The sequence below is a fragment of the Pongo pygmaeus genome, chromosome 18 (assembly GCF_028885625.2).
Source record: "Pongo pygmaeus isolate AG05252 chromosome 18, NHGRI_mPonPyg2-v2.0_pri, whole genome shotgun sequence".
Lineage (NCBI taxonomy): Eukaryota > Metazoa > Chordata > Mammalia > Primates > Hominidae > Pongo > Pongo pygmaeus.
Window position 1 is genome coordinate 54,089,550 of NC_072391.2, and position 15,485 is coordinate 54,105,034.

Genomic DNA, 15,485 nt, shown 5'->3' on the forward strand with positions numbered 1-15,485 from the left:
AGGAGATAAATATTCTTTACATAGCCAGGAGGGAGATGAGAAGCCATACCTGTCTACAGTCTGACTGACAAAGGGGGAGGCTCCAGGTCCCCTGGAGAATCCCAGGTTTTATGTAATAATTACTTGGTCCTTTTCAAAGTACTTGGATGTGTGTAGGATAGTCTCTTTGTCTTATCAGCTAGTCTTGCAATCTAGGTGTTCTCCCATTTTGTAGAGGCTTGCAGAGATGAGAGACCTGTCCAAGGTCTCAAACCCCTAACTGGCAGATCTGAGACTAGAAATACTCCCTCGCAGGAGTGGACCTCCTCTACAATTTTTTTTAGCAGTCCTCATGTGCCAAATATGGCGTGGGGGCCAGGAGACAGAATGAGGCATAGGTTGGGTGTGGCCCCTGCCCCCTTGGGTCTTGTAGTCGGCTGTGGGTGGCAAGTACAGCAGTGATGGCAGACAGGTGTGATGAGTTCGAGGACGGGGAAATAACATCCACAGCCCCATCCCAGTACTCCTGTGCAGCAATGGAAGTGTGCCACCGACACAGGGGCTGCAGGATGAGCAGGAGTGACAGGCAAAGAGAGGAAGAGAGCTCTGCCTGTGCAAAGGCGGAGGGAACATGGTGTGGGAGGAACTGAAGAGAATTCCACATAAGTATGAAGACGGTAGGGAGATTGAGACTGGAGAAAAGGGGGAGCTGGGGCTTCCCTTTTGACCATACAAAGCACTGAAAGCACAGCACTCCCAGCCTCAGGGTCCTCCATGATTGGAGACTGAGCATGAATTCAGAGGAGCTTGTGGAAGTCACCCAGTCAGGTCCAGAAATCCTGCAGTGCATCCCTTCCGTTACCCCTGTCATAACTGGGAGAAGACACCACCCACATGACACAGGGGAGAGTGCAGTCATGAGCTAGCACCCATATTGTCCCCTGCATCTGTCCTTGGCTATGTTTTACACCCCCCACCCCTTAGAACATTGTAGTCAAACTAGGAAGTATTAAATTGGCTGGTTGCTCCCAACTACACTGGACAAAGTGGAGGAAAAAAAAAACAAGGAGCTCAAGGTTTCAAATCCCCAGCTCAAGCTCTGCATAAAAACTGCTGTGACTTCCTTAGAAGAGACCCTTATCTCCTGTAGCTGCAGGGTCGAGATTTCTGAGCTCATGTGATCTGCCTGCCTCAACCTCCCAAAGTGCTGGGATTACAGTTGTGAGCCACCCTGCCTGGCCAGGGCTGAGATTTGTGAAAAGGAAACCTAAAGTCTCATCTTGCATGTGGCTGAATTATGTCGCAAATCCAATTCCCAAATTCCAGCCTTGCAGGACGTCTTCAGTTAAAGTGAGGGCAACTTGAAAATTGGAATGGGAACATAAGGGAAGATTCCAGTAAAGCTGGGGACATTGAATCCCTAAATTCTGTTATGTTCCCTGCCAGTAGAAACAGCCCATCTACCCCTCCCTGGGTCCAGCTGTGTGGACACAGATTGGCAGCGAGTGTGCGGGTGTTATTTCCCTACCCTTGTAATCATCACACTTTCTTTTTCTTTTTCTTTTTCTTTCTTTTTTTTTTTTTGAGTCAGAGTCTTGTACTGTTGCCCAGGCTGGAGTACAGTGGTGCAATCTCAGCTCACTGCAACCTCCGCCTCCTGGGTTCAAGCAATTCTCCTGCCTCAGCCTCCCGAGTAGCTGGGACTACAGGCATGCACCACCACACCCAGCTAATTTTTTTGTATTTTTAGTAGAGACAGGGTTTCACCCCAATAGCCAGGTTGGTCTCGAACTCCTGACCTCAAGAGATTCACCCACCTCGGCCTCCCAAAGTGCTGGGATTACAGGCATGAGCCACCGCGCCTGACCTCATCACAATTTCTTAACCCTTTGAGAAACCCTATGGCCCTCCCCGAGGTAGCTGTCTTGCAGGGCACTTCTGATTCTTCTTAGATCCTATGCCCTTCCCCTCTTTTCTGGACCTGTAACTAGACTCAAGTCCCACCAGGCCCCAGAGAGAAAGGTACACACTGTGACCCATGAAGAGCTGTGTTACACACCAAAAGAACTGCATGATTTTTCCAATTTCTACAGACAAATCCAAGAGACATGTATGGGAGTAGATTTTAAGGGCGTGAGATCACAGAAGGACCATAGTGTTGGATCTGGCTGAACGTAATGATATGGGCCCACTAAGCAGAGATTCTTAACTCAGTGCTTTAGCATGAGGGGTTAGAAACGGCTCTAACTTGGTTGGTTGGTTGCTTGGCTGGCTGAAACATGGACCAAAAGGTAGGTGGCCTACACTGTTCCTTATTTTGTTATTAATATATTTGTATATTGATACACAAACTTGTATGCTATGATATCTAATACATATTATAGATATAAAACAAATCTTTAGGCCAGGCATGGTGGCTCACTCCTGTAATCCCAGCACTTTGGGAGGCTGAAGCAGGTGGATCACGAGGTCAGGAGTTCAAGACCAGCCTGGCCAACAGGGTGAAATCCCATATCTACTAAAAATACAAAAATTAGCCGGGCACAGTGTCAGGCACCTATAATCCCAGCTACTCAAGAGGCTGAGGCAGGAGAATTGCTTGAACCCGGAAGGTGGAGGTTGCAGTGAGCTGAGACCGCATCACTGCACTCCAGCCTGGGCGACAGAGCAAGACTCCGTCTCAAAAAAAAAAAAAAAAAACTTTTGTTTTCTTTCCTCTCTCATTCCCTTATGACCTAACATAAGATGGATCATCACAGCATTGAAGTGACAGGATGTCAAGCAGAAGAGTAAACATCACCCAAGGACGTTGCAGCCTCTCTGGGGAAAGGATTGGCACGTTTTCTGTTGTATGCCGGATGGTTGAGTCACGTTAGGTGGAAGTACGGCTTTGTTACTGTCTTTATCTGGAGATTAAGTGTGGTTTAAGGAGATGCATACAGGTGCCAGGTTGACAAAGAGAGTACTGTGATGATTAGTTTTATGTGTGAACTTGGCTAGTCCCAGTTATGTAAACACGAATCTAGGCCAGGCTTGGTGGCTCACGCCTGTAATCCCAGCACTTTTGGAGGCTGAGGCAGGTGGATCACCTGAGGTCAGGAGTTTGAGACCAGCCTGGCAAACGTGGTGAAACCCCATCTCTACCAAAAATACAAAAATTAGCCTGGTGTGGTGGGGTGTGCCTGTAGTCCCAGCTACTCGGGAGGCTGAGGCAGGAGAATCGCTTGAACTTGGGAAGTGGATCCTGCAGTGAGTGGAGATCATGTCACTGCACTCCAGCCTGGGAAACAGAGTGAGACTCCATCTCAAAAAAACATAAAACAAAAACAAAAACCCCGTGAATCTAGGTGTTACTATGAAGGTATTTTGCAGATGTGATTAACCTGCATGGGCCTCATCTAATTATCTGAAAGACCTTAATTGCAAAACTCAGGTTTCCCCAAGGACAGAGCAATTAAGTCTATGGCCTGCAGCCTCAGCTTCCACCTGAGTTTTCAGCCAACCATCCTACCCTACAGCTTCAGATGCACCTAGCCAGCCCCTACAACCGTGTAGGATGATTTCTAGAAGTTAGTTAATGAATACGCTATTGGATCTGTTTCTCTGGAGGAACCCTGACTGACATAGGGGCCGGCTCTGGAGATTGTGAGGTCCAGTTCCTTATGCCCGTGTAGTGTATTGGCCAGTGGGGGTGCGAATTGTTTCCAGGCAGGCTGTGTCATTTGTTCAGGCAGGGTCCCCTCCCCTTGGCTCTGCCTGAGAGCAAAGGCAGGTGGGGTAGCCCTGGGGAGGGCCTGAAGCTTTGCTCTGTGCCTCCTAAAGCTTTCCCACTGCAGGGAGCCGGCCAGGCAGGCTGGCAGGAAGAGGCAGGCTCCATCTGGAAGGATGTCTCCAGGGTGGAAATGATGAGATTTAAATGTTGTGGGGACCCGGAGGGTGGGGTGGGACAGCACCACTGACCCAGCTGCAGAGTTGGACCCTCTGAAGCCCATTGTGTACATGAGAATCTGTGTGCCTGATTGTGTAGGTGCCTATACATGGATAGGCTGCGAATCTGTGTGCACACAGCTGGCTGGAGAGCACATGAGTAGGCATATGTACCATATTGTCAGCACTCACCCATTAGCTCCTGGGGACCCACTTGCTGCAGGTGATCCCTGTCCTCATGGGCTCTATACCCTGGCAGGTCAACAGAGACTACAAAAAAACAAGTGGACATAAAATGACAAGGGCTAGGATAAAAAGCATGGAAAGGAGAGGGGATAACGTGGCAGGGGACATTTTCGAGTGCAGTGGTTTTGACACCAGGAAGATGAGTGGTTAGACAGTGGTCGGGGAGGGCCTCCAAGGAGGTGACACCTGAATGATGAGCTGGAGCAAACCAAGCAAAGATTGGAGGAAGAGCCTCCAAGCAGAAAGAACTGCAAGGACAAAGGCCCTGGGGCAGGAGTGGGTACATGTGTCCTGTATGTGTGTGTCCTGCACTGTGGCAGGTGTCTGAAGCTGAGCCCAGAGGAGCTGTGGAGATCAGGCCCAGAAGTGGAGCCAGAGCACGTAGGGCCAGAGACCCGCAGTAAGAAATGGGATGTGGTCGAGATGGGATGGGAGCCACCATGGGGCGGGGGCAGCAGAGTCTGATGTTGTGTACTTCAAGGAGCTGGAGTTTTATGAGGGAAGAGCGAGGAGGCGTGTGCGAGGAAGAACAGCCCCACTGAGGCCTGCAGGGAAGGCAGCAGACCTCAGGTCAGAGCATGAAGGTAGAGGGAATGTTCCAAGAAGTGGGTGGGGGAATAAGCACTGGATGGCTGATGACAGAGGGCAGGGTGGAGGATGCGGGGCCAGGGAGGGCTGCACAGAGCCCTGGGAGGGTGAGCGGTGGCCCTGGCTGGCTAGGAGGCGCCACCTTGAGGTGCTACTGGAGGATACAGCGCAAGGAAGGCGGATGGTCTCTTCTGATGACAACCTTCTTGCTGGCATTAGACTGAAAGGGGAGGTGATTTGTAGGGATGAGGCCAGAGGGGTTGTCCCCAGGGAAGGGCACCAGATGTGGGGCAGGAGAGCTGGTGTGAGTTGCAGCCGTGGGGCCTGGAGGAAGTCACATCACTCCACTGAATTCTCACTTCCTCATCATAACAGACCCTGTGACATATAAAACCTGCTCTGCCCACCCGCACAGGGGTCACAAGGCTGGAGTGAAATAATGGAGCGCTTCCCCAGAGTGGCACATGGGACCCAGTGGCAGGTGTGCAAAACCATTCTAGGTGGAAGAACACTTTTTCTTTTTTTCTTTTTCTTTCCTTTCTTTTCTTTTCTTTTTTCTTTTTTCTTTTTTTTTTTTTTTTTGAGATGGAGTCTCCCTCTGTTGCCCAGGCTGGGGTGCAGTGGTACAATCTTGGCCCACTGCAGCCCCTGGCCCCCAGGTTCAAGTAATTCTCCTGCCTCAGCCTTCTGAGTAGCTGGGACTGCAGGCACCCACCACAACATCTAGCTAATTTTTGTATTTATAGTAGAGACAGGGTTTTACCATGTTGACCAGACTGGTCTCGAACTCCTGACGTCAAGCGATCCACCCGCCTTGGCCTCCCAAAGTAGCTGGGATTACAAGCATGAGCCACCGTACAAAGCCAAAAACACTTGATTATAATAGCATGCTATTTTTCAATGTATTAGATAAATGTATTTTCCATTTAAAGTGGGGATATAAAGCTCCCCTTTAAAATCCACATAAGTAAAAAAGCCAGTCCGTTTAAAAGGTTAAGTAAATAACAGTCTAGAGCAGATGCAGAAAAGACAGCATCATGACCGTGGTTCCTGAAGGATTAAGGTTTCAGGAAACACTGAATGCTAAAAGCTTTGTGAATGTATAGTCCATGAAAATGTCTTTTAAAAAATGAGGTGCATACCAAGATGTTTGAGTGTGTGTATTTGGGGTAGGTGCTGTGGGCATATAGGTGTACCTGTGTGTGTCTCACAAGCAGGTGTAGCTGGGTGCTTGTGTGCACGTGGTGTGTGTGTATCTGTGCACACGTGCATATCTGTGCCCACGTATCCATGCACACGTCCTCATAAGGCTGTCTGCAGCCAGGTGCGGTGGTTCACGCCTGTAATCCCAAAACTTTGGGAGGCCGAGGCGGGGGGATCACGAAGTCTGAAGTTCAAGGCCAGCCTGGCCAAGATGGTGAAACCCCATCTCTACTAAAAAATACAAAAAATTAAGACAGTGAGTGTTGATCGTGAAGAAGGGAGATGAATGTAGGGATTAGGTGGGAGGAATGGGGTGCTGTCAAGATGAAAATAAACTTAGGGTGGAGAGGCTGGGGCAAAAGAGAGGCCCAACATTATGATTTGCCCCAGTGCGGGGACTTTGCGCCTGGTAATCTGAGGTGGCAGGGCTTCTACCCAGGCCTGATGGAAGCTGGGATTAAAAGCAGCTGTGACCTAAGGCAGGCCATTGCTCTGTGGCCTCCTCCCCTAACTCTTTTGCAGAAAGTCCCAGGCTAAGAGATGGGGGATGGTTGTAATGACCCCTCCCAGAAACCCTGGCTCTGTCCTGCAGAGGTGGGGCCCGGGGATCAAGACACCTGTAGGTTCAAGAGAGAGGCAGAACGAGGGGTCAGCCAGCTGGGGCAGGAAGGCTTCACTCTAGGCTGCAAGGAGAGACCTTTCGCCTTGACTGGAAGGACGTGAGGAGCCTGTGGCCTCCTGTTTGCAACCAAGGGCTGAGGAAGGGGCCGGGCATTCCTGCCGTAGGTCAATGACCTGGAGAAACACATGCTTGAGGACAGAGCTCAGATCACTGTCCCAGCGCAAACCCTGGTGGGATGTAAGGTTTGGAGCTTCTTAAGTTCCAAGAGGCAGTCTCATGCAGTTCAAGGAGGGCTGGAGAAGCCTGGTCTGCTCATGGGAGTCAATCGTTAAATTTTCAGGAATTTTGTGAGCCAATTATTGAACACAGCTATTATTAAAAACAAAATTATAGGCTGGGCAAGATGGCTCACGTCTGTAATCCCAGCACTTTGGGAGGCCGAGGCGGTGGATCACTTGAGGTCAGGAGTTCAAGACCAGCCTAGCCAACATAGCAAAATACTGTCTCTACTAAAAAGACAAAAACATTAGTCGGGTGTGGTGGCTGACATCTGTAATTCCAGCTACTCGTGAGGCCGAGGCATGAGAATTGCTTGAGCTCAGGAGGCAGAGGTTGCGATGGGCTGAGATCACGCCATTGCACTCCAGCCTGGGCAACAGAGGGAGATTCTGTCTTTCAAAACAATAAAATAAAATAATGGGCTGGGTGCCGTGGCTCACGCTTGTAATCTCAGCACATTGGGAGACCAAGGCTGGAAGATCACTTGAGTCCAGAAGTTGGAGACCAGCCTGGGGAACACAGGGAGACCCTGGTCTGTAAAAAAATAAAAACAAAATTAGCCAGGCATGGTGGCACATCCCTGTGGTCCCAGTTACTTAGGAGGCTGAGGTGAACAAAGTTAACACTCAAAACTCATCACTTGTGAATTACTTTGCTACAGTGCACTATTATTATTATTTATTTATTTTTATTGGGCAGCCTCCTGAGCCAAACTAGGCTCAGAGACTGTCCAGCATACTATTATTGATGCTTTGTGGTTATTGATATTGATTGGATCCATATAGTGGAAATGGCTATACTGTAGAATTATGTGCTACTGTGTATTTCTTACCAATTCTGCATTCAGCGACATCACATTCATAGCTTGAAGTTGGCCATGGTGAGAGGTAAATATGTGTGGTATAAATTGGCAAAGAAATTGGCAAAGGCTACAGATTGGGGTTCCTGCCTGGCCCCCCAAGAGCTGGTTGTTAAACTTTTACCAGCACACCACTGAGTCGGAGTCTGGAAAGCAGGCTTTGTCCAGGTTCTGCCCTGCTAGCTCAACTGGCTCTCAAAGCTTTGCTCCACCAACCGGCCTATGGCTGCTTCCACTCACCAATTCTCCCTTTTGCCCTCTAAGGCCACCTCTTTCAGGAAGCTTCCCCTGATTTCTTTGCCTGGACTTCTAAACTTCTTTCTTTGCCAGGCGTGGTGGCTCACACCTGTAATCCCAGCACTTTGGAAGGACGAGGTGGGCAGATCACTCGAGGTCAGGAGTTAGAGACCAGCCTGGCCAACACGGCGAAACCCTGTCTCTACTAAAAATACAAAGATTAGCTGGACATGGTGACGCGCACCTGTAATCCCAGCTACTCAGGTAGCTGAGGCAGGAGAATCACTTGAACCCGGGAGGCAGAGGTTGCAGTGAGCCAAAATCACACCATTGCACTCCAGCCTGGGCAACAGAGGGAGACTCCATCTCAAAATAAATAAATAAATAATTATTTCTTACCTCTTCTGTTCATATTCATACAGAATAATCTCCACATTTCAAAATTCTTAACTGATTAGCTAGTTCTTGCTATTAATTAAATACTTGAAGCATATGGCCAAGCTTAGATGGATGGAATCCCTGTATTGGTAAGGTGGGAATTTTTCTATTCTTTTTTTTTTCTTTTTATTTATTTATTTATTTATTTATTTATTTATGAAGTATTTATTGATGATTCTTGGGTGTTTCTCGGAGAGGGGGATATGGCAGGGTCATAGGATAATCGTGGAGAGAAGGTCAGGAGATAAACACATGAACAAAGGTCTCTGGTTTTCCTAGGCAGAGGACCCTGCGGCCTTCTGCAGTGTTTGTGCCCCTGGGTACTTGAGATTAGGGAGTGGTGATGACTCTTAAAGAGCATGCTGCCTTCAAGCATCTGTTTAACAAAGCACATCTTGCACCGCCCTTAATCCATTTAACCCTGAGTTGACACAGCACAAGTTTCAGAGAGCACGGGGCTGGGGTAAAGGCCATAGATCAACAGCATCCCAAGGCAGAAGAATTTCTCCTCCCAGACAGGGCAGCCGGGCAGAGGCGCTCCTCACTTCCCAGACGGGGCCGCCGGGCAGAGGCGCTGCTCACTTCCCAGACGGGGCGGCCGGGCAGAGACGCTCCTCACCTCCCAGACGGGGCGGCCAGGCAGAGACGCTCCTCACCTCCCAGTCGGGGCAGCCGGGCAGAGGCGCTCCTCACATCCTCCCAGACGGGGTGGCAGCCAGGCAGAGGCGCTCCTCACCTCCCAGACGGGGCGGCCAGGCAGAGACACTCCTCGCCTCCCAGACGGGGCGGCCGGGCAGAGGCGCTCCTCACTTCCCAGACCGGGCGGCCGGGCAGAGACGCTCCTCACTTCCTCCCAGACGGGGTGGCGGCCAGGCAGAGGCGCTCCTCACCTCCCAGATGGGGTGGCCGGGCAGAGGCGCTCCTCACTTCTCAGACTGGGCGGCCGGGCAGAGGCTCTCCTCACCTCCCAGACGGGGTGGCCAGGCAGAGGCGCTCCTCACTTCCCAGATGGTGTGGCGGCCAGGCAGAGGCGCTCCTCACTTCCCAGATGATGGGTGGCCGGGCAGAGACGCTCCTCACATCCCAGATGATGGGCGGCCGGGCAGAGGCCCTCCTCACATCCCAGACGGGGCGGCCAGGCAGAGGCGCTCCTCACTTCCCAGACGGGGTGGCGGCCGGGCAGAGGCACTCCTCACATCCCAGATGATGGGTGGCTGGGCAGAGATGCTCCTCACTTCCTCCCAGACGAGGTGGCAGCCGGGCAGAGGCGCTCCTCACCTCCCAGACGGGGCAGCCGGGCAGAGGCGCTCCTCACTTCCCAGACGGGGCAGCCGGGCAGAGGCGCTCCTCACATCCCAGATGATGGGTGGCCGGGCAGAGACGTTCCTCACTTCCTATACGGGATGGTGGCCGGGCAGAGGCACTCCTCACTTCCCAGATGGGGCGGCTGGGCAGAGGGGCTCCTCACATCCCAGACGGTGGCGGCCAGGCAGAGACGCTCCTCACTTCCTAGACGGGGTGGCGGCGGGGCAGAGGCTGTAATCTTAGCACTTTAAGAGGTCAAGGCAGGAGGCTGGTAGGTGGAGGTTGTAGCGAGCCGAGATCATGCCACTGCACTCCAGCCTGAGCACCATTGAGCATTGAGTGAGCGAGACTCCATCTGCAATCGCAGCACCTCCGGAGGCCGAGGCAGGCAGATCACTCGAGGCCAGGAGCTGGAGACCAGCCCGGTCAACACGGCGAAACCCCGTCTCCACCAAAAATACAAAAACCATTCAGGCGTGGCGGCGCGCGCCTGCAATCCCAGGCGCTCCGCAGGCCGAGGCAGGAGAGTCACAGGAGCCCGAGGCAGGGAGGTTGAAGCGAGCCGAGATCACGGCAGTACAGTCCAGCTTCGGCAACAGAGGGAGACCGAAAAAAGAAGGAGAGGGAGACCGAAGAAAGGAGAGGGAGACCGAAAAAAGAAGGAGAGGGAGACCGAAGAAAGGGGAGAGGGAGAGGGAGGGGGAGGAGGAGGAGGGGGAGGGGGAGGGGGAGGGCTTCTTTTTTTTTTTTGAGACCAAGTCTCACTCTGTCACCCAGGCTGGAGTGCAATGGCGTGATCTTGGCTCACCACAACCTCCACCTCCCAGGTTCAAGCCATTCTCCTGCCTCAGCCTCCCTAGTAGCTGGGATTACAGGCACACACCACCAAGCCCAGCTAATTTTTGTATTTTTAGTAGTGACAGGGTTTCGCCATGTTGGCCAGGCCAGTCTGGAACTCCTGGCCTCAAGTGATCTGCCCACCTCAGCCTCCCAAAGTGCTGGGATCACAGGCATGAGCCATCACGCCCACCTAGGGTGGGAATTTTCCACCTGGGTTCTGGGCTCAGCTCTGCCACAGATTCCTCTCTCTGGCCTTATCCTCTGAAGGCGCGATTTTGGCATGACTGAGTGGATGGAGGAAGAACTTGGGGTCAGCGGGCTGTCACCCTGCTCTGCCGTGGAACCGGCTCAACAACAGGGCCGCAACAGGGCTTGTTGGACATGGAAGCAAATGAGAAAATTAGTAATACTGATTCAGTGTTTACTTAAGGTTCTGATACTTTGTCCATTATAGACCTTTTGCATTAATTTTGATTTTTTAATTATAGTAAAATATATATATAACATAAAATTGATCATTTTAGCCATTCTAAGTGTACAGTTTTGTGGCGTTTAATACATTCACATTATTATACAACCCATCTCCAGAACTCTTTTTACCTTGAAAAACTGAAACTCTATTTCCATTAAATATGAACTCACTCCCCGTTCTCTCTTCCTCCAGCCTCTGGTGACCTCCATTCTATTATTATTATTATTATTATTATTATTATTATTAGAGGCAGTGTCCCTCTGTTGTCCATGCTGGAGTGCAGTGATTCAATCACAGCTCACTGTAGCCTCAAACTCCTGGGCTCAAGGGATCTTCCCACTTCAGCTTCCTGAGTAGCTGAGACTATAGGCATATGCCACCGTACTCTGCTAATTTACTTATTTTTTGGAAAGATGGGGTCTTGCTGCATGGCCCAAGCCAGACTTACATTCTTGAGCTCAAGCGATCCTCCCACCTCAGCCTCCCAAAGCATTGAGATTACAGGTCTGAGCCACCGCACCCTTCCCTTTCTACTTCCTGGCTCTTAAATATGACTACTCTAGATACCTCATATAAGTGGAATCATACAGTATTTGTCTTTTTGTAACTGGTTTATTTTACTTGGCATAATGTCCTGAAGGTTCATCCTCATTGTAGTGTGTGTCAGAATTCCCTTCCTTTTAAAGGATGAATAATATTCCGTTGTGTGGATATATCACATGTTGTTTATCCACTCATCATTGATTGACGCTTGTGTTGCTTCCACTTTGGGCTGCTATGGAAAATGCTGCTATGAATGCGGGTGTGCAAATATTCATTTGAGTCCATAATTTTGATCGTTTTTTCGAGACAGAGTCTCACACTGCTGTCCAGGCTAGAGTTCAGTGGCGCAATCTCGGCTCACTGCAACCTCCGCTTCCTGGGTTGAAGTGATTCTCCTGCCTTAGCCTCCCAAGTAGCTGGGATTACAGGTGTCCGCCATCATACCTGGCTAATTTTTGTATTTTTAGTAGAGACAGGGTTTCACCATGTTGGAGGCTGGTCTCAAATTCCTGGCCTCAGATGATCCACCCACCTCGGTCTCCCAAAGTGCTGGGATTGCAGTGAGCCACTATGCCGAGTCCATAATTTTGATTTTTAAATGGTAACTACTAAGTTTTTCCGGCACCCCTTAAATTTTGTCAGGCACTTGCCTTACCCTAGTCCTGGCCCTAGTTTGGGTTGTCACAACAAGGTGGAAATGTACTGAAAAGCTCGTGTTTTATCTTTATACATTTACATGGGACCCAAAAAAGGGGGAAAACCGACTTTCATAGGGATATGACACAGGGACGCAGAAGCCAACTGAAAGAGCCCCCAGTGGCCAAAGATGGAGCAACCTGAGCAATAAAATAAATAAAGTAAGCATCAAATTATAGCCCAAAGTATAAAATAAGTGTCTATGAGTCTATACTAACATAGATGATTGAATACATTCATATTAATAAATGGGAGAGCATTTTGAGAGGCCAAGGTGGGCAGATCACTTGAGCCCAGGAGTCTGAGACCAGATTAGGCAATGTGATGAAACACTGTCTCTAACAAAAATACAAAAATTAGCCGGGCATGGTGGGGCATGCCTGTAGTTCCAGTTACTTGGGAGGCTGGGGTGGGAAGATTGCTTGAGCCTGGGAGACAGAGGTTGCAGTGAGCTGTGATCTCGCCACTGCACTCCAGCCTGGACAACAGAGTGAGGCCCTGTCTCAAAATAAATAAATATATAAATAAAAATAAAAATAAACAGGAAAGAAGAGACAAATCTTCTGTGCAGAAGAATCCCAAATGAATTCTGTAGATTCTCCACCCTACAGGAGGGCACACACAACTCCAGGCTGCCTTAGTCACCTTCTTCCAAAGAGTACAGTACAGGAAGGGGGAGCGGGGAGAATTAACTTCACAGTGGAGAAATCTGACAAATAATACCTGTCAGGTGATCGAGGTCACATCAGCTGTCATGAACTATGCTAATAGTGGGCATCCTGGATATGATGGGATGAAATGGCACTTCAACTCCGTGACCCTTTTCACAACAGCCCATAACGCCAGTATAAGGAAAACATCAGACCAGGCACGGTGGCTCATGCTTGTAATCTGAGCACTTTGGGAGGCCAAGGTGGGTGGATCACAGGTCAGGAGTTTGAGACCAGCCTGGACAACATGGTGAAATCCTGTCTCTACTAAAAATACAAGAACTAGCCAGGCACAGTGGCGGGTGCCTGTAATCCCAGCTACTCGGGAGGCTGAGGCAGGAGAACCGCTTGAACCCGCGAGGCGGAGGTTGCAGTGAGCCGAGATTGCACCACTGCACTCCAGCCAGGGCGACAGAGTGAGACTCCATCTCAAAAAAAAAAAAAAAGAAAAGAAAAACATCAGACAGATCCCAACAGAAGGGCGTCCTACAGTATACCTGACCACTGCTCCTCAAACCTGTCAAGACCATCAGAAACAAGAGAAACCTGACAAACTGTCACAGCTACAAGAAGACGTGACAACTAAATGTGATTTTTTTTTTTTTTTTTTTTTTTGAGGTATGCTCTCACTTTCTCACCCAGGCTGCAGTACAGTGGCACAATCACAGCTCACTGCAGCCTCGAACTCTGGGGCTCAAGTGATCCTCCCATCCATCTCAGCCTCCCAAGTAGCTGGGGCTATAGGTGTGCACCACCACACCCAGCTAATTTTTGTATTTTTTTTTTAGAGATAGTATTTCACCGTGTTGCCCAGCCTGGTCTCGAACTCCTGGATTCAAGCAATCCACCTGCCTTGGCCTCCCAAAGTGCTGGGATTACAGGCATGAGCCACCATGCCTTGCCAAATGTGATGTATTCTTGACGGGATCCTGGAACAGGAAAAAGATATTAGGTAAAAATTAAGGACATCTGAATAACCATGGATTTCAGTAATGTATCCACATTGATTCATTAATTCTAACAAATATACTGTATGAATGCAAGATGTTCATAATGAGGCCGGGGTGGTGGCTCATGCCTGTAATCCCAGCACTTTGGGAGGCTGAGGCAGGAGGATCTCTTGAGCTCAGGAGTTCGAGACCAGCCTGGGTAACATAGTGAGATCCCCATCTCTACAAAAAATGTTTAAAAATTAGCCAGGTGTGGTGGCACATGCCTGTAGCCCCAGCTACTCAGAAGACTGAGACAGGAGGATCCCTTGAGCCGGGAGGTTGAGGCTGCAGTAAGCCAGGATTGTGCCACTGCACTGCAGGCTGAGCAACAGAGTGACACCCTGTCTCAATAATAATAATAACAATAATAATAATAGTAATAATAATAATAATGGAAACTCAGTATGGGTTGTATATGGGAACCTTGCTCAGTTTCTCTGAAAATCTAAAATTCTTCTAAAAACCAAAGTCTGCTTAAAAATTCACACGGGGTTTGCATTCTCCTCCACGACAATGTTTTGCAGGTTATGATTACAGAGGCGGGAGAGGGTGCAGGTTATCCTGCCCCTCCCTGTCCCAGGGATTCCCTTCCCCAGGAACTGTGTCTCCCCTGTGAGAGAGGGTGAGCTTCCGTGACCCCAAGCCTCTTGCTCTCTGACTCCGGTATTCTCAGAAGCTGGGACCAGCACTGAGCCCAAATTCCTGAAGCGCTCAAATCCTGGCTTTCTGTCCCTATGTGACCTGGAGCTTGTAGTTTAACTTCTCTCTGCCTTACTGTTTGACCTATAAAGCAGGGCAATCAAGGCATCCCAGGGGTGGCTGTGAAGAGTGAATGAGATAGCAGACAACCCAGGTGCCCACCGACGGGTGAAGGGACCAACACAGTGTGGTATAGGTGTATAAGGGAATGGAGTACAGACACAGCCTACAACACAGACAAACCTTGAAGACATTCCTCTAAGGGACATAGGCCAGGCGCGGTGGCTCATGCCTGTAATCCTAGCATTCTGGGAGGCCGAGGCAGGTAGGTCACTTGAGGTCAGGAGTTGAGACCAGCCTGGCCAACATGGCAAAATCCTGCCTCTACTAAAAATACAAACATTAGCTGGGCGTGGTGGTGGGTGCCTGTAATCCTGGGTACTCGGGAGGCTGAGGCAAAAGAGTTGCTGGAACCCGGGAGGTGGAGGCTGCAGTGAGCCGAGATTGTGCCACTGCACTACAGCCTGGGCAACAGAGCGAGACTCTGTTGAAAGAAAGATAGAGAGGGAGGAAGGAAGGAAGAAAGAAAGGGAAGGGAAGTGAGGGGAGGGAGAGAGAAAGAGAAAGAAAGAAAGGAAGAAAGAAGAAAGAAAGAAAAGAAAGAGAAAGAAAGGAAGAAAGAAGAAAGAAAGAAAAAGAAAGAAAGAAAGGAGGAAAGAAGAAAGGAAGAAAAGAAAGAAAAGAAAGAGAAAGAAAGGAAGGAAGAAAGAAGAAAGGAAGAAAGAAAGAAAGAAAAGAGCGAACCCAGGAATGAAAGATCACACACTGTATGACTCTATTTACAGGAAAT